Source organism: Gossypium hirsutum, chromosome A04 (assembly GCF_007990345.1).
Source record: "Gossypium hirsutum isolate 1008001.06 chromosome A04, Gossypium_hirsutum_v2.1, whole genome shotgun sequence".
Taxonomy (NCBI): Eukaryota; Viridiplantae; Streptophyta; class Magnoliopsida; order Malvales; family Malvaceae; genus Gossypium; species Gossypium hirsutum.
The window spans coordinates 12,670,271-12,684,478 of record NC_053427.1 but is presented as its reverse complement, the minus strand read 5'-3'; the positions used below and the strand labels follow the sequence as shown (position 1 = coordinate 12,684,478).

Here is a 14,208-nt window from a genome sequence, read left to right as displayed (position 1 = left end):
CTTTCGCCTCCTCAGAAAGCACAATCAAGGTATTTGGGATGGGGAATGTTAGAAAGCTTTTGAAAAGGTCAAGCCGTATTTGTTGAATGCTCCGGTATTGTCTCCACCCAGCCCAGATAAACCATTAATACTGTACTTATCAGTGTTTAGTAATTCTATGGGATGTGTGCTTGGTCAGCATGATGAGTCAGGAAAAAAGGAGAAGGCAATCTATTATCTCAGTAAGAAGTTCACTGACTGTGAGATGAGATATTCACCGATTGAAAAGTTATGTTGTGCTCTGATTTGGACAACTCGGAGAAAAAGGCAGTACATGCTATACCATACCACTTGGCCCATCTTAAAGCTTGATCCATTGAAATACATGATGGAGTCAACGGCTCTGAATGGAAGAATAGCGAGATGGAAAATTTTGCTTTCAGAATTTGATATAATCTACATAAGTCAGAAGGCTATAAAAGGAAGTGTGGTAGCGGATTTCTTGGCCAATAGGGGTCTAGAGGATTATGAGCCATTAAACTTCGATTTTCCAAATAAGGAGTTGATGTGTATAGCAATGACTGAAAATTCTTCTTGGAGGCTCAATTTTGATGGGGCTTCTAATGCAGTCAGAAATAGAATTAAAGCAGTCTTGGAATCTCCGAATGGCGATCATTATCCTTTTATGTGCAAGTTAGACTTTGATTGCACAAACAATATGGCTGAATATGAAGCATGCATCATGGGACTTCAAGCAGCTATAGAGCGAGGTGTAAAAACCCTAGAAGTATATGGGGATTCGACGTTGGTTGTTTATTAGCTTAGAGGTGAATGGGAAACAAGGGACCCTAAATTGATCAATTATTGAAAGGTAGTTTTAGGGTTACTTGAGGAGTTTGATGACATCACCTTCAATTATCTCCCACGAGATGAAAATCAGATGGCAGATGCTTTAGCAACCTTGGCCTCAATGATTAAGGCGAATCAAGAAGAAGAGATAAGACTAATTCAAATGAGTGTCTACGAGGCTCTAGCACATTGTTGCAACATTGAGAAGGAAGAAGAGGATGATAACCCTTGGTATCAGGATATATTATGGTATGTGAGGGATCATAAATACCCTGAACAAGCCAGTGAAAATGACAAACGAACATTGAGAAGGTTAGCTTGCGACTATGTCTTGGACGGGGATATCCTGTACAAGAGAAGGAAAGACCAAGTACTTTTGAGATGTGTTGATCCCGTGGAAGTTAAGCTAATTTTAGAAGAAGTTCATGAAGGCATATGCGGGACACATGCAAATGGGTTCACGATGGCTAGACAAATCATGATATTTGGATATTATTGGTCTACCATGGAAGGGGATTGTATCAACTACGCCAAGAAATGTCATAAATGTCAGATTTATGGAGACAAGATACATGTACCACTTTCACCTCTACATGTTATAACTTCTCCATGGCCTTTTTACATGTGGGGCATGGATGTCATTGGACCAATATCACCGAAGGCTTCAAATGGACATCGGTTTATCTTTGTAGTAGTTGACTACTTTACAAAATGGGTAGAGGCTGCTTTTTATGCGAATGTTACTAAGTCAGCTGTGAGTCGATTCTTGAAGAAGGAGATCATTTGTCGGTATGGAATGCTTGAGAAGATCATATCCGACAATGTATTGAACCTAAACAACAAAACGATAGCAGAGGTTTGCGACCAGTTCAAGATCAAGCATCACAATTCTTCCCCTTATCGTCCAAAAATGAATGGGGCAGTGGAGGCCGCTAACAAGAATATTAAGAAAATAGCGGGGAAGATGACTGAGACGTATAGAAATTGGCATGAGAAGTTGCCATTTGTACTCCTAGACTACCGAACATCTGTCAGAACCTCTACTGGGGCAACTTCATTCTCGTTAGTCTTTGGGATGGAAGCAGTATTACCTATTGAAGTAGAAATACCTTCTCTTCGAATTTTGACAGAAGTAAAGTTAGATGAAGCTGAATGGGTTCAATCCCGGTATGACCAGTTGAACTTGATTGAAGAAAAGAGGCTAAAAGCCACTCGACATGGTCTGATGTATTAGAAGCGAATGATGCGAGCTTATGACAAGAAAGTTTGACCAAGAGAATTCCATGAGGGAGACCTTGTACTGAAAATGATCCTTCCTATTCAAAAGGATTTTAGAGGAAAATGGATGCCGAATTGGGAAGGGCCGTATGTCATGAAGAAAGCTTTCTCTGGTAGTGCATTGATCTTAGCAGAAATGGATGGGAAAAGTTTACCTAATCCAGTGAACTCGGACTCAGTTAAAAAATACTTTGTCTAAAGAAGAAGAGAATCTAAGGTGAAAACCCGCAAAGGGCTCCTTGTGACCAAAAGGGTTTTGAGTTGAAAACCTGAAAGGGCAACTCAAATTTTGAAGAGTACACAGTGATCTTGTTACAAAGAGCGAAGAATGCTACAAACTGGGGCATCAACAGAGTACTTGGGATCTTTTAAACACATTTTGAACTCAAGAAAGACTTCATGGAGCTGGTGTATAGGCACTTAAGCGGTGATATCTAGAGGATCTAACTTCTATCTTGTTTTCCATCTTTAAATTCTATTTCTTCCTAAAGATAGGCCTTCAAATTAATTTCCTTTGTATTCTTTCTTCTTAATTCATTCAAATCCAATTATTCTTAAAAATTTATTCGTCTTTCATGTTGCATTGAAATAATGATAGATGAATATGTTTACAAACGAAGTTTTGCGCATTACTCTGAAATTTCTAGACAATACAAGAAACTAAAACAGGACAATTGTTCGAGAAATTCACATAAGTAAAGGATGAAGGAACTCGAGGAATTTCTTTCGTCCAGTCTAAAAGGAAAATGAACAAAATCAATGATTCAATTTTAATAAAAGATTATTTTACAAACATCCTCAGTGGATCGTAGCATTAGAGGAAGGGTACAGGCCTACAGGTTGAGCAAGAATAATGCTTTGAAAAGACAAATGAATGAATGAGTGGTCGCGTCTAGGATTGGGGTCATATTTGTAAAATTTTGCATCATAACATGTTTAATTAGGAACATCCGACTCATTTCGATCATGGCATCCTAATTATCAGGCAGGATGACGCGCCTTAATCCCTTAAGCAGTAGGGTAATAGGCTGCAGCATAACAAATCTGGCCTTCAGATGTTATACTGAAACAGATCCAAGATGGTTTGGCATCCTTGTGTTTACAATGAGCAAATCGAAGACATAGCTGATTTGGCTTTCACATGATTACGATGAAGCAAATCTAAGATGATTTGTCGTCTCTGTATTGTCAGAGAACGAATCGAAGTTTGGCATCTTCACTTTGATGGAGAGCAGACACATAGCAGATCTTACCTTCAGATGATTTCACTGAAGCAGATCCAAGATGGTTTGGCATCCTTGTGTTTGCAAGGAACAAATTGAAGACATAGCTGATTTGGCTTTCACGTGATTACGATGAAGCAAATCTAAGATGATTTGCCGTCTCTGTATTGTCAGAGAACGAATCAAAGTTTGGCATCTTCACTTTGATGAAGAGCAGACACATAGCAGATCTCTCCTTCGGATGTTTATGCTGAAACGGATCCAAGATGGTTTGGAATCCTTGTGTTTACAAGGAACAAATCGAAGACATAGCTGATTTGGTTTTCACGTGTTTACGTTGAAACAAATCTAAGATGATTTGTCGTCTCTGTATTGTCAGAGAACAAATCGAAGTCTGGCATCTCCATTTCAATGGAGAGCAGATACATAGCAGACCTGATCTTCAGATGTTTATACTGAAACAAGATCCAAGATGATTTGGCATCCTTGTGCTTACAAGGAACAAATCAAAGACATAGCAGATTTGACTTTCGGATGTTCCTACACCAAAACAGATCCAAGATAACAGATCTGGCATCTCCATTTAGACGGATAGCAGATCGAAGAGATCAGCATGGCATCCCTGAGCTTATAGGGAACAAGTTGGAAATAGCAGATTTGGCATCCTTGTGTTTATGGGGAACAAATCGAAGATAGCAGATCTGACATTCCTGTGCTTACAGTGAAGCAGATCGAAGATTTCAGCATGGCATCTCTGTGAACAGATCGAAGAAGCAGATCGAAGAACTCAAAACTCGGCAAGCCCAAGCAAAATTGGGTCTTTTTAGTCTTTGCTCTATTCTTGTTAACACAGCAATGAGCAAGGGGCAGCTGTAGAACCCATATTTTGCCCGAGCCTTAAAATAAATAAACCAAATTTTGAAAAAAATCAAAATGTCCATTTATATAGTCCTTTTACAAATCAAAATACAAACCAGATCAGCCTATTAACCCAATACCCAAGCCCAAGTCAAAATCCTAGCCCAACTATCTTAAAACTTTTCAACAATTCAAACCCTAGCTCCACAAGCCTTGCGCCGCTGCCTCCATGTGCTGGCCTCAGGGTGCACAAACAGGCGTCCCATACCATCGTCCATACCTTCTGCCCTCCACGCCTCTGACCACACCTGCAAAAGAAAAGACAAACAAGGAGCAGAAAACTGAAACAAGACACGAACAGTGGTAGAGACAAAGAAAAACAATATTTTTCTACTATTGTAATCAGCTATAAAGCCAAGAAGAATTCAAAACGAAACGGGGGGGACGGATTGTAAAAAAGATTTTTTTCTTACAAAAAGAAGGAATGTAACATAGATGTTAGGAATCAAAATGCATACAAGCAAATCAAAAAAGTTTGGAAACTAAAAGGTGTTCTTGGTTCTTTTGATTTTTTATTTATTTTTTTTCTTTTGTATTTTCTTTTTTTTTCTCTTCTCGAATCTGTTTAAGAAAAAACTAAAAGGAAGGAATGGCTCACCTGAATCCCTTCGAGCTCGCCATCGGAGTGATTTCTCCGTCGTAGTAATCGAGTTCGAAAAAGGGACAAAGAACTCCGTTTTTCCTTCGTTCTTGGGTGGCTGAAGGTTTAGTCTTCAAAAGAGGCTTTGAAGACAGAGCTCAAAAGCTCGTCCTCCGCAACGCCGGTCACCGGCCATGGCAGCGTGTAGGTGAGCATGAAATGGCCTTGTCGGCTGAAAAGAAGGAGAAGAGATAGAGGAGTCTGAAGTGTTAGGTTTAGAAAAAAAATAAAAAAGGAAATAAAGGCATAGATGGTTTCAAAATAAAAGTATGATTTAAATAATAAAAAAACAATGCCGTTTGGGTAAAGGAAAAGAGCCTATGCGCCTAAAATGGGTTATTTATGTGGCCAATCCTTCTCTTCTGCGCTACTATTGGATTAGGCCCCTGTTATTCTTTTTATTATTTTTAATCTGGCCGCATAATTTTCTCCTAATTACATTTGAGTCCCTGCTGAAATAATGAGCATAAAGGCTGGGATTATTTCCCTTTTAGTCCCTCCATGTTATTCGCGTGTTCTAATAGGTCCTCCCCTCTCCTTTTTTGTTTCGAATCTATCCCTTAACTCTTGTTTTAAATTCAATTTGGTCCCATTTCCTTTTTTATTCTATTACTTTCGCCCCGAATTTCTGTTTAAAGTTCAAATTAGCCCTTTTGGCTACCTTTGTTATCTTATAAATTGATATTATTGTTACTCTATAATCATATTTTGTATGCTTATTTTCGCTATTATTATTATATTTTCTTTCATTCTTTATTATTATGATTGTTGCTATTTCTCTTGATTGTTTTGTCATCATTTATGTTATTATTAATATTCATTAGTTTATCGTCATCATTATCCTATCACTTTATTATTGTCATTATCAATATGCTATCATTATTCTCATTAATGTATTGTCATCATTAGTTTCTACTTTATTATTATTATATTATTACTATTGCTATCATCATATTATTGAACTAGGTAACTTTATATTGGTTTTGCTATATTGTATATTTTTTGTATTTATTTATATTATTATTACCATTATTATTATCATATATTTTATATTATTTTATTTTACATATGTTATTTCTTTTAAACTATTATACATATTGTTTATTTTGAAACTTTTATATACATTTTTGTATTTTAAATTATTATGTATATTATTCACTTTAATATTATATATATATTATTTATTTTAGACCTTTTTATATTATTTTAAACTGTCATATGTTATTCATTTCAAATCGCTTTATTTTACCTTAAATTGTTTTGTATGTTAATAATTTTAAATTATTTTATACTACTTACTTAAAATTATGTCTTTATAATATCTATTTTAAACTCATTTTTATATATTACTTAGTCAAAATTGTTTAATTATTTATTTCAAATTGTTTTATATTATTTCATTCTTTTGATTATTAGTGTTGTCTTTTAAATGATGTATGTCGAGAAATTATTGCCATTACGTGTTCTTTAATTTGTTTATTCATGTTCACATTATTGTCATTCCCTAGTAATATTCTTATTCATATATTATCATTCTATGCCCATTATTATATTTTTATTTCATAGCATCGTATCGTATATTAAGCCCCAATACATTCTTTCAATTTAGATCACTTTATTTTACTTCAAACAAAAAAACCCATTTTAATTTTCACTTTCAAAACCAAAGTCGATCCCGTTTTCAAAAAATGGTTACGACACTATCTTGTATGTTATGTTTTATCATGTTAACGCGCTCCTTCATGCACCGGTTTTAAAAATGAGACTTCAAGGATTTCAAAAAGGATAAAGGCAATGCTTGGTGTTTGAAAATTTCGAGAAAGTAGTGCCCTAACTTATTCGGTTACCACTTTTCTCGTTGAATTCAAATAATTAAGTACCCTTTTGAGTTTTTTTAGAGGTTTTATAAATGCAAGCCACTATCTTGGAATCTCAAAGCAATATGTCCTAACTTATTGGATATAGCGTTTTGCTGTTCCGAAATAGGAATTTCAAAAAAGGTTAACTTAATGTCAATACTTTGACGCGATCGAATCCCAATTTTCAAATTTAAAATATTTTAAAGAGTACTACATCTTAATTTTTTTTTAATTTCCGACATTCAAGACATTTGATAATCAATTAGGTACCAATTTTTGGGCGTTACGAGGGTGCTAATCCTTCCTCGTACGTAATCGACTCCCGAACCCATTCTTTTTTATTTCGTGGACCAAAACTAATAATTTTAAAATAAAATGTTTTAAAGGTGATCCGATCACACCTAAAAAGATTGGTGACGACTCCCGTTTTCATTTTTTAAAATTGATTCCCATTTTCCAAAACTCGGATTGAAAAAGGTTTCGACAGATTAGTGGCTCCATAGATGGTCCGAGCAAACTCAACTAGAAAAGGGAGATAGTATAGCTGAGGGATACATATCAGAGTTGTCAGATTACACTCGTATTAGCGTCACGCAGAATAATCTCCAAGAGCTTAAGGAAATTTGGGATCAATGGGGCAATGGGACCAAGCAGTTATTCTACGGTAACTATGGAGACTTACCTTACTTGCTTGATGTTCAGATAGACGAGCACTTATTCCGAGCCCTTGCTCAGTTTTAGAACCCGGCGTACAGTTGCTTCACTTTTGGGGAAGTAGACATGGTACCTACTGTGAAAGAGTAGACTGCTTTACTTCGTTGTCCCCGGTTTCAGAATGATGGGATCTATTCCCGAGCTCTCTGTGTCCCTACCTTTTGGAAGAAATTGATGATTATTACAGGGATGAGCGAGCAGTGGGCCACAGCCCGAATTAAAAAAAGGGTGAGTGCAAGTGCATTTCGTGAGACGCTTTGAAAGATTTGATTCTGACACACCCTGATGAGACAAAGAAGGTAGACGTTTTTGCCTTAAGTTTATATGGATTGATGGTTTTCCCTAGGGCTTTGGGATATGTGGATGAGGCAACCACGGATCTTTTTCATCGACTCAGTAAAAAGGTCACTTCTGTTCCTGCAATTTTGGCGGAAACATTTAGGTCTTTAGGTTCATGTAGGAGGGCTGGTGCTGGTAAGTTCATAAGGTGTGCTCAGTTGCTTTTGGCTTGGTTCTACGGTCATTTCTGGTTGATAGATAGGGTGGTTTGTCGAGTTTTCTTTGAGGATTACTCACCGTTGAAAGATATAGTAGCTTCAACCAGGAGAGTTGATGTTCCAGAAGAGAATTAGACAGCGCTACTTCAGAACCTTCAGTCGAAAGATGTCGAGTGGAGGGCTCCGTGGATTACGCCTGGTGAGGTTCTTTATCGATGTGGTAGTTTTGATTGGGTACCCCTATTGGGAATTTGTGGTGCCATTGGCTATGTCCCTTTGCTCATACTGAGGCAGCATGGATTGAGACAGTTCATACCAGCGACTCAGGGGTTAGCTCAAAGTGAGTTTGTATATAGAGGAGCCGATTACAAGAGGAGGGTTAGTGAAGTTTCTCGTGCTTGGAAGAAGACTTGTCGATTGAGAGGAGTAGCTATTAGCCCCGCTACGACACTGAAATGCGTAAAATGGAGAGGTAGAAGGGTTAATGATAATATCCCTAAGCCAAGTATGGAAGGAGCTCGACCAATAGAGGAATATTTGCAAGTAAGGCCCTCAGAGTTAGAAATTATAAAGCAGGAGTTCGAGAGACAAAGCTTGGAATTCGAGAGGAGGGTAGCAAAGCTCGAGGAAGAAAAGATGTACTTGAGTTTAGAAGTTGATGTTCAAAATATGAAAGTCGAGAAAGAGAGGAAAGAAAAAAGATAGATTGAGGAAGATCGAGATGATCTAAAGGAGCATTACAAAAGGGCACAAGTAGCCTTGAGGAGGGCGAAAGTAGGAGGATCTTCAGATCAGTTGCAGAAGGTGGTCCAAGAGGAAAAGGCTAGAGCTGAGTACCTGGAGAGGAAATTCCAAGAGATACAAGTGCAGAATTTGGCATTAGAGGAAGAGAATAAAGGATTGAAGACCAAGGTAATGGAACTTGGAAAATCTCTGCGTTGGCACCAAAACCATAATTCTACGGTCGAGTTAAAGGAGATAAGAAGCAAGGTTGAAGATTTGGAGGAAGCGTGGCATGACGGTGAACTCCGGGTTGAGCAGCTCAATGCGCAAGAAGATTATCTGAGGGGAGAGCTACACCAGGCTAAAGAACAGGTTAGAAAAATGGATCATGTCATTGGTGAAGCCATAGCCCAGATTCGAGAGGTTGCTGAGTATGTGCAAGACTTGGCAATTCAAGCTGGCGTTTTGAGTCTGATGTATTCATCATCGTCAGATGTAGGACGAGAGTTAGCCCTTTTATTAGATAGAGTTAAAGCTTTGGGCCTTAGGGCGAAAGCGTATTTGTAATCCTCTTATATGTAAAGATATTCTTTTTCTAAATAAAATTTTCTAAATGAAGTTGAACCAGAATCGATATTCTTTTTGCATTCATGCATTTGCATCTCATAACATTTCATCACATCATTTGCATTCAAAGTTATAGAAAGACCCTGATTAGTTAAAGTTTACTTTCCAAAGGTAGAAAAGAAAACCTGGAAATCACACATCCTTACGGTACTCGTACTAAAACTAAGAACATGGATCAAAGGTTCGAGCAATTACAAAAAGATATGCAAGATCAAATGCAAGAGCAATTGGCCAAAATGTAGAATGAAATGAGGGAGCAGATGCAAGTGGCTCAGAGAAAATGATGGGTGAAATGGCTCAGCTGCTGAGAGCCATTGATAAAGGAAAAACTCCCACGGCGATCACTGAAGAAGAGAATGAAGGTTCTCCTCCGGGTTTTACCCCGCTTCATGTGCCCCTGCAGACCGAGGCACCTCCTAGAAGGCCATCTGCCACATTGAGGCCTCAACATGGGCCAGTGGATGTTGGAATCCCCATAAATCTCCCATCTGGGTTGGGAAATAATTTGGGTGATAACTCGATCAACCCTATTACTCCTGATCTGGATTTAATAGAGAAGGAAAGAATGGCCAATAAATCCTCAAAACAATTGGAAGATTGTTGCAAGTGGCTAGAGGAGAAGTTTAGGGTTTTAGAAGGTGCTGGCAGTCATCATGGGATTGATGCCAAAGACTTAAGTTTGGTTCTAGATTTGGTGCTTCCTCATAAATTTAAGATGCCAGAGTTTGAAAAGTACAACGGGACTACTTGCCCAGAGGCACATATAACAATGTTTTGTAGAAGAATGACTGGTTATGTGAACAACGATCACCTATTGGTCCATTGCTTTCAGGACAGCCTAGTGGGAGCGGCGGCTAGGTGGTACAATCAGTTGAGCCGTGCAAGAATCAGTTCATGGAGAGATCTTGCATAGGCTTTCATGCAACAGTAAAACCATGTGACTGATATGACGCCAGATAGGATCACACTTCAAAACATGGAGAAAAAACCTAATGAGAGTTTTAGGCAATATTCACAACGATGGAGGGAGGTGGCAATGTAAGTACAACCACCATTGTTGGAAAAGAAAACCACCATGTTATTTATTAATACTTTGAAGGCGCCATTCATCACACAAGTGATTGGAAGTACCACAAAAAGTTTCGCGGATATAATTATGGCGGGTGAGATGATTGAGAATGCCGTGAGAGGCGGTAAAATCAAGGGGGAAGTGGCTAAAAGATCGGCCCCAAGGAGAAAAGACAATGAGGTAAACAACATGAGTAGCTTCAATTCCAGGGCAATCACAGTTGGACAACCTAAAGCAGCTACGGGTAAGCAATAAAATACTCAAAGACAAGAATCGAATACGAGACAGAATTCGGAGAGTATGCAACTCAATCCTATCCCTGTGACATATCGTGAACTTTATGAAAGCTTATACGATGCACATGCCGTTGCTCCATTTCACTTGAAACCGCTGCAGCCACCTTACCCCAAATGGTATAATGCAAATGCTAAATGTGAATATCACGCGGGAATATCGGGGCATTCAATTGAAAACTGCACTGGGTTCAAGAAGGTCGTGGAGAGGCTCATCAAAATTGGGGTTGTAAAATTTGATAGTACCCTTAATACTGAAAGCCCGTTACCGGATCATAGCAATCAATGAGTGAATGCCATTGATGAAACAAAGAAAAAAAATCAATGAAGACATTGAGGTGAAGACACCTAAGAAGGTAATATGGGAGGAGATGGTAAAGAGAGGTATACTGACCTCTAGAAAAGGAAGAGAAGTAATAGAGAACCATTGTGAGTTCCATGGTGAGGTGGGTCATATGATCAAAAATTGTGAAGAATTTAAGGTCATGGTACAAGGCCTTATAGTTAACAATGAGTTGCAGGTTTCTGAGGGTAGTTCTTATGAAGGACAAATATGTGTGCTGGAGAATAAATGACAAAGAACCAACCAACCGAGAATTATTATTTCCTTGCCAGGGAATAATGAGGAGGGGTCGCAAACTAGGCCCAAAATAGTCATCCATAAACCCAATCATTTCCCTTATAAGGATGACAGGAGGGTGCCATGGAGCTATGACTGCAATATAACAATACTTGAGGGGGAGAGTATAGCTAGCGCGTCCAGGGGCACGCAAAATGAAGGTTCTCATACACGAAGTGGGAAACGTTATGACGGGGGGAATATCAGACTAGAGCCCGCAAAGACAAAAGATGTCAAGGCTGAAAGGGAAAAGGAAACTGAAGTACTCATCAATGAGCCGGTAAAGGAGGAAGAGGCTAAGGAGTTTCTAAAATTCCTGAAACATAGCGAGTATAGCGTGGTCGAGCAGTTGCGCAAGCAGTCAACGCGTATATCAGTGTTAGCCCTACTCTTGAGTTCTGAGGTGCATCGAGATGCGTTCTTAAAGGTGCTTAACGAAGCATATGTTACCCATGACATATCCGTTAACAAGCTAGACTGGTTAGTAAACAACATTAGTGCTGACAATTTCATTTATTTTAATGATGATGAAATTCCACCTTGGGGCATAGGGTCAACCAAGGCCCTACACATCACTACTCGGTGCAAAGGATACACACTTCCAAGTGTACTCGTGGATAATGGGTCTGCTCTGAACGTCCTGCCACTATCCACCCTGAACAGATTGCCCATTGACAATTCACGTATGAAAACGTGTCATAATGTGGTAAGAGCCTTTGATGGAACTGAAAGAAAAGTAATGGGACGAATTGATATCCCTCTGGAGATTGGGCCGAATACCTATGAAGTTGATTTCCTAGTAATGGATATCAAGCCCTCCTACAATTTTTTATTGGGGAGACCATGGATACACTCAGTAGGAGCGGTGCCCTCTTCATTACACCAAAAATTAAAGTTAGTGACAGATGGTCGCTTAATAACCATCAATGCGGAAGACGACATTATAGCGGTAGTTACCAGTAAGGCCCCCTATGTTGAGGCAAATGTAGAGGTTATTAAATGTTCTTTCCACTCTTTAGAGATCACTAATGTCACCTTCATTTTGGAAGGAAGCGAAGTGTCGGTACCCAAAATGTCTGGAGCCACAAGGATGGCCCTACAAATGATGATGGGGAAAGGATCATTGCCAGGAAAAGGGCTAGGAAGACAGTTGCAAGGAGGGGTTCAAATCCCAAAACTGATTGAAAAGAATGACCGTTTTGGCTTGGGCTTCAGGCCAGACCACAAGCACAAAAGGCAGGAAATAGAGAAGCGCCAAGCGAGAAGAAATGCGCGTTTAAATGGAAGAGAAGTGGAGTGGGAACCAATGATATTCCTGCCTATATCCAAATCCTTCAAATCAGGAGGACTACTGATAAAGGAAAGTAATCAAGTTAATGCTGTGCACAATGAAGGATCGGAGCAAGGAAGCCTCGAGGGCATTCGCCCTTATGAACCGGGGAGCTCTCTGAATAATTGGATTGCGGAAGACCTTCCTGTAGTCTTTAGGAATTTTTTCAGATTAATTCTCAAAACATGTCTATTACTCTAGGGCCTAGGAGTAGTAAGATTATATTCGTGAAATAGGCTTATGTTCATCTATAATTATTTAAATAAAACATAACTTTTTATCAATTTAAACGAGTATTGTTCTATTTTTATCGACCAATATTCCTTCAAATTTTAGCAATTCTTATTCTTTTATTCATAGCACATAAACAATCATTCTTCGTTTCATTCATTCTTTGTATATTCTTTCATACCCCCACAGGTTATTAGATATCAATGATATGAGCGCTGATACTACAGCTCCTAATTTTTCTAGCGAGTAAGACATAGGTTTAGAGGAACCTCAGGATTTTGAAGATGTTCAAGATTGTGACGTATCTCTCGATCTATTAAGAATGGTTAAGCAGGAGGAGAAGCAAATCATGCTACATGAGAAAGAGGCAATAGAGAATATAGCCCTAGAGGAAGGGAAGGAGTTGAAAATCGGAACCCTAATTGGCGTGGACACAAGGCATGGTCTAGTTGAGTTGCTTCGAGAGTTTAAAGATATCTTCGCCTGGTCATATCAGGATATGCCTGGATTAAGTACTGACATTGTGGTACACCGTCTTCCGATAGGACAGGATTGTAAGCCAGTCCAACAGAAGTTGCGAAGAATAAGGCCAAATATCATTTTGAAAATAAAAGACGAAGTCAAGAAGCAGTTTGATGCGGGATTCTTGCAAGAAGTGAAGTACTCCGAATGGGTAGCTAACATTGTGCCTGTTCCCAAGAAGGATGGGAAAGTACGAACGTGTGTTGATTACAGAGACTTGAATAAAGCAAGCCCAAAGGATAATTTTCCTTTACCCCACATTGACACTTTAGTAGATAACACAGCGAGATATTCATTGTTCTCCTTTATGAATGGTTTCTCAAGATACAACCAGATAAATATGCATCCAGAGGACATGGATAAAACCACCTTTATAACCTTGTGGGGCACCTTTTGCTATAAAGTAATGCCATTTGGACTAAAAAACGCAGGGGCAACGTGCCAAAGGGCCATGGTGAACTTGTTCCATGACATGATGCATAAGGATATTGAGGTATAAATTGATGATATGATTGCCAAGTCGCGTACGGAAAAAGAGCATATTAAGGTCTTGAGAAGATTGTTTGTAAGGTTGAGAAAATTTCAGTTGAAGCTTAATCCAGCAAAGTGTACCTTTGGAGCCAGATCCGGAAAGTTGTTAGGCTTTGTAGTCAGTGAAAAAAGAATTGAAGTCGACTCAGACAAGGCTAGAGCCATACGAGAATTACCTCCACCACGTACTAAAAAAGAAGTTTGAGGATTCCTAGGAAGGTTGAATTACATTGCTCGGTTCATTTCACAACTAACCGAGAAATGTGATCCTATCTTTCGCCTCCCCAGAAAGCACAATCAAGGTAT

The 14,208-nt window shown here is 38.8% G+C and overlaps 1 long non-coding RNA gene across 1 annotated transcript; it reads right to left on the bottom strand.

Moving 5' to 3' along the window:
- Window positions 1–4,250: 4,250 nt before the first annotated feature.
- On the bottom strand, window positions 4,251–5,135 carry LOC121227963 (uncharacterized). The gene is made up of 2 exons (XR_005925477.1): window positions 4,846–5,135; window positions 4,251–4,495 (listed from the first exon to the last, which is right to left on the bottom strand). It is a non-coding gene; the product is annotated as an uncharacterized lncRNA (long non-coding RNA).
- Between the last annotated feature and the right edge of the window lie 9,073 nt (window positions 5,136–14,208).